Below are 6000 nucleotides of genomic sequence, written 5' to 3'. Positions count from 1 at the left end.
CTTAAGAGGAATGGAAAATGGTGCTGCTATGGTTTGGTTGTTCGTCCTCTCCAAAACTCATGTTGAAACTTAATCCCCAAAGGGGCAGTATTGAGAGGTGGGGCCTTTAAGAGGCAACTGAATCATAAGGGCCCTGCCTTTATGAATGAACTAACTCATCCATGGATTAATGTGTTAATGGATTAATGGCTTATCATGAGGAGACTGCCTTTATGAATGGACTAATTCATCCATGGATTAATATGTTAATGGATTAATGGGTTATCATGAGAAGGAGACTGGTTGCTTTATAAGAAAAGGAAGAGAGATCGAGCCAGCACATTGGCACACTCAGTCCTCTCACCACGTGATAGTCTTCACCGCCTTGGGACTCTTCAAAGAGTCCTACCAGCAAGGAGGCACTCATTCGATGCCGCCCCCGACCTTGGATTTCTCAGCCTCTAGAACTGTAAGAAACAAATTCCTTTTCCTTATAAATTACCCAGTTTCAGGTGTTCTGTTATAAGCAACAGAAAATGGACTAAGACAGGTGCCCTGCCATTCTCAGCCCCCACTCTCCCTCACCTTTTTGGAGCCAGCTCTACTTTCTGATCTTGGGTTCTGGTCCTCTTTCTCTTTCCCATGCAGCCCGCTATCATCCCTTTCTGACTCGACTTGATTTCTTACCCAGTGTGGGTATTAAAATTCCTCATCTTCTCAACTTTCTTCTGTTCTCACCTTGCCATTCTTCAATCCTGAGCCATCAGAACAATGCCTCTTAGTCCTTTTCATAATACGGCAAACATAGAAAACGATAATATGTGAATGGCACCCTGGGGTAAACTAAAGAATTAGGGTGTCTAAGTGAGTGTTGGGGGGAAAAGGTCCATTACATTTTATTTACATAACTGTGATAAGACAAAGTAAAATACAAAGTCCCAGAGAAGATATGGCGTTACAGGAAACTCTGAAATAAAACCTTTTAAAAATGTTAAGTCTGAAACCTGAACTTGTGTCCATGAACATGCCTTTTTAAACATCAGGTTTAATGCTTCACATGGCTGTCCTCAAATCCTAAGCAAAACTTCTGAAGCAAAGTCTCTTCAAATTCTTCATGGTTACTATCAATGAGAAACTTTGCACATGTGGGTGATGAAAAAATTAAAACTATTTTTTGCAACCTTTCAAAAATGTCAATGGTTGAAATTATATTTAAAGAATCAACTTTTTCTTTTTCTCATTTCTATGGACTTCTTGTGATTTCTCATTGACATTTCTTGTGATAACACAAATGGACTTCCAATCCAACGATATTATTTTACATCAATTATTTCAAAATAATGGTGAGGCCCAGATGTGCAGCATGTGCATGCATTGTTCAGTCAGTCTCCCAGTACCCCAAATGAATGGCACCAAAATGGTCTGTCACATGTGAAGGCAGACACTTGGTGCCACCCTCTAGGGCCTTTACCAGACTCCCAGGCACCCTTTTCTGGTCAGCCACACCCTGGGTCATGTGCCCAGTAGCTCTATGAGCCCCTTGTCCAGAATAGGCAGTGTCATGCGTTGCAGCTGGCCTCGTCCAGTCTCTGTGGTGGAAAACGAGTGTATACCTTGTGTATCTGATGTTGATCATTGTGCTTTTGCCTCCAGGGGCCCTGGGGTACTCCCCTTCGGGAGCCCAGAGGCATCCCTTAGCTGTAGGCAGAGATCTTGGCCACCCCTGTGGGCTGAGAAGATCAACATCTATAACTCCCTGGAGACAAAGCAGGGTGTCTCCAGACAGGGGTTGGGAAGCTCTGGGCAGCTCATGTAACCACTATCCTTGGGAGTATTAATTCATCTGTTGACATAGATTTAACTCCAAACCCCATCACCTCCATTTCCTCCTATTTTCTCATTTTTCTTGTGAGGACTAAACTCTGACATTTTTATCATGCCCAAATTCCTGTCTAAGGGATCCAGGGAGTCATGCCCTACAAACCACACATTCTCATCAGATGGGTTTTATTTGACTCTATATATCGTGGCTTACTTACCAATCTGACTCTGGCATAACATTATGAGACAGGGGAAAAAAAAATCAAAATATTCAACCCCAAAATATGTTTCCTTGCCATACCTTGAAACTGCACTGCAAAGTCTCTAGTGGAAAAATCCACAGTCTATCAAGAATCACTTTTCCCCTTTGTTTTCCTTCCTTCCCTTCCAGATCCAGGAGATAACTAAGAGCCAGGCACTCTTTTAGGCCTGGTAAGAAACATTTTACAAACTGCTCTTTCTCTGAAGTCTGCTGAGAGCTTCCTCTGCACAATAAAATTTGGTCTCCACAATCCTTTATCTTAACAGTTTCCTTTCTATTGATCCCAGGTCTTCAGATAAACTCAAGCGTCAACTAGAAAATGTTTAAATTTACCTATAGTCTGGATGCCCCTCCCCACTTTGAGTTGTCCCGCCTTTCTGAACCAAACCAAAGTATTTCTTAAATGTATTTGATGTCTCATGCCTCTCTAAAATATATAAAACCAAGCTGTGCTCCGACCACCTTGGGCACATGTTCTCAGGACCTCCTAGGGCTGTGTCACGGGCCATGGTCACTCATATTTGGCTCAGAATAGATCTCTAAAAATATTTTACAGAGTTTGACTCTTTTCATCAACACTCGACTTCAGTTATCCCTATCATGCTTCTGCAGGTTACCTAGAAACCAAATTTGAGGTCCTTTTCTCAGTCCTTGGCTCTCCAGGACTTCCTTGGAGCAGTCAGAACTATTTTCTGCCTCTACTATCAAAAAACTTTTGTCTTATAGCTCTGTGGGCCAGCACCTTCTTGAGTGTCTTTTCACTTCTTGACTTTAATTTCTTTTCCTTACTTCTGGATGCCTTTTCTTTGCTAGTTATTTTTTTTTCTTATACCCACAGATGTGGGGGTCCCTAGTCCTCTTTTTACTTCATACTTCCTACTGACTGCTTTTACCACTGTTGTTGTGTGGACAGATTTGAAATCTCGCCAGCAGTCTGACTGCCTAAGCTCCAGTTCTAACTTTTCCCCTTGACAGTTCCATCTGATGCTACTGACGGCATCTCCAGTTCATCACATTCCGTAGCCCTTTATTCCTCCCAGCCCCAAATCAGCTCTTCCTTCTCACTCCACTGTTTATGTTAAGAGCACCACCAGTTCCCTCCCTGGGCTCAAACTCTGGAAGGTAGCTTTGGCTTTTCAACTGATTGTTGAATCTTGATAAGCCTCCCTCCTGAATGCCTGTCACACCCATCTCTTCCATTTCTGTAGATGCCACCCTATTCTAGGTTTTCTACCTCTCATCTGACGACAATAGCCTCCTAAGTGTCTTATCACCTATGTTTTTCTTCCTTCTCCCACCTCAGACAGATTATTACTAGATTACTCTCATAAAGAAAACTCCTTTGTTTAATTCAATAGCTCCTTATTATTGATAACGTTTAGCCTAACTTTTTTGCCAGACATCAAAGGCCTTCATAATCTGCCCCCAGCCTGTCTATGTAGGTCTACTTCTTAGATTGTAGAAATATTTATTGAATCCTTATGCTTTATGCCAGACTGGCCTAGGTGCTGGAAATACAGCAATGAGTGAAATCAAATTCTCAGTTCATATGAAACTTACATTCTGGAGAGTAAAGTCAGACAATAAGCAAACAAGTCAACATATATGTCAGATCACAAATGCTCAGGGAAAAATAAAGCAGGATAAGAGGGTAGATGATAATGGGAGTGGTCATTTTACATAGGATGATAGGAAGGTCTTTTTGATGAAGTGGCATTTGTCCAGAGACTTGAATGAAGTAAGAGAGGGAACTTTACAGATACCTGAGGGAAGAGCATCCTAGGTAGAGGAAAAGAAAATTCAGTGGGAACTAGCTTGGCAAGCTGGAGAAGCAGCAAAAGAGCCAGTGTGGATGAGCAGAGTGAATGAGAAGGATAAGATGATGAGACCAAAGAAGTTGCAGGGGGGTCAGGTTACGGAGGACCTGTGGACTGTGGTATGCATTTAGGATTTTATTGTGAATGAGGTGGAAAGGACTGAAAGATTCTGCATGGTAGGGTGGAAAGTTCTAAAACATATCACACTGACGGCTGTGTGAATAGATGGGGGGATGGAGAGACAAGAGTGGAAACTGGAATACCAGTTAGGAGGCTACTGCAACAGTCTAGGCAAGGGCTGAGACGGGAGGTGCTGGAGAGATGGAGGAGCTGTCAAATTCTGGTTATATTTTGAAGGTAGTGCTGACAACACTTGCTGATGGATTGGACGTCAAGAAAAGAGTCAAGGATGATTCAGAAGCAACTGGAAAAATACAATTGCCATTAACTAAGCTTTATAAGGAGACTGTGGGAAGAGAAGGAAGTCTGTTGGAGGAGGGAAGTTCCGTTTTTGGTGTGTTGAGTTTAAGATGACTATCAGACATGCAAGTGAAGATGTCAAGTTGTCAGTTGGAATTTGAGTCTAGCATTGAAGAGATCCGGGCTAGAAATATATTTGGAAATTGTTTGTGTCTGGAGGGTATTTGTGTTCAGAGATTAGCAGAGTTCGCTTAGAGAGAGGTCAGTGGATGGAGCCTGGGCCACTGCTCGTAGAAATGGGGAAGGTGACGAGGGTTCAGCAAGGGAGACTGAAATGGAGTGGCCTGTAGGTTGGAGGAAAGAAAACCAAGAGACTACAGTGGCCTGGAAGCCAAGTGCAAAAAGGGTTCACCAAAGAGGGAGTAGTTTATGACTTATTTTAAAACAATCGTGTGTATGTGTGCATAGACTGAGGAGTGTATAGAGAAAGAACTGTCATAGGTTGAATATTGCTGAGTCTGTAAATGGGAGTTTATTTTACTGTTTACTTTTGTATATGTTTGAAATTTCCTATTATAAAGAGGAAAAAAAAAGAGGGAGTGACACATTTTGTTAAATATTGCTGAGAGGTTGATTAGGAGAGTTAGGAGAGTGGATTTGACCTTGTAGAGAGCACTGGTGGTAGGGACAAGAAGAGTTTCCATGGAGTTGAATGCCTGTAGGCAGTGGACTCAAGAAAGCCTAGGAGGGAAGGATGGGGAGTGACCAAATGCAATCAACTCCTTCAGAGAATGGTGCAGGAAACAGGAAGAGAGAAATGGGTCAGCAGCTAGAAGGATATCAACGGGCCAAGGGCAGTTGGTTGGTTGGTTTGGTAGTTTTAAGACGGAGTGATTACAGCTCTGCTTCCCACTACTCTCCTTCACACAGCTCTGGACAAACCCCTGCATCAAACTCTGCCCTACAGTCTCTCTCCACACCTCCCCTGCCCCAGTCACCCCACCCATCCATCGAGGCCTAAATCTCCTCCCACCTCATGCATCATGTGATGTCTCCTGGTGTACAGTTTTTATCTACATGTCACATTTTCAAGAATCCTTTTTATAGAAGAGCTTTGGTTGTGGTGGTGTTCAATCGGAGTCTCTGTAGGTGTTATCTTTAATATATATCAGAGCACACTATGTGTTTATACTCTAGGTCAAAAACTACACAATGTTCCTCTGATGGCTTTCAGAAAGAAAGCAGAACTACAGAAACTATAAAGTTTCTTATTCCTTTAGATCCTGGAAAATAGCATTCAGTAGTAGCAACAAGAATATCTTGCACTTGCCTTTCCCACTTCAAAGGCAAAGCTAGAAGCACAAATTCATACTAAGGGATCACGGACTTAAATTTGTTTTTAAAACTAACTGAAAAGTCTCAGCAGTTACCAAAAGATTTCTTTTCTCTTTGGATACCTCAGAAATTAGGTGAGAATGAGTAGGTAGGGAGACGGAGCCTTCTAGTTTAAGATACTGGCAAGTTCAGTGAAACCACTAGAAAAATAAGACATGATTAAAAACACTCTTCCCCTCACACCTCCCTCAGAGGGTATCACAGCAAGGAGACCGGGGCACTTTTTAAAAATCTTTCCTGCTGAGAAGGTTCTGTCAGAGCACTCATTGTCAGTGCAAATGGCAAGAACAGAAAAGATACTTCTAA

The sequence above is a fragment of the Chlorocebus sabaeus genome, chromosome 13, assembly GCF_047675955.1.
Source record: "Chlorocebus sabaeus isolate Y175 chromosome 13, mChlSab1.0.hap1, whole genome shotgun sequence".
Lineage (NCBI taxonomy): Eukaryota > Metazoa > Chordata > Mammalia > Primates > Cercopithecidae > Chlorocebus > Chlorocebus sabaeus.
This window is presented reverse-complemented; position numbering follows the sequence as displayed.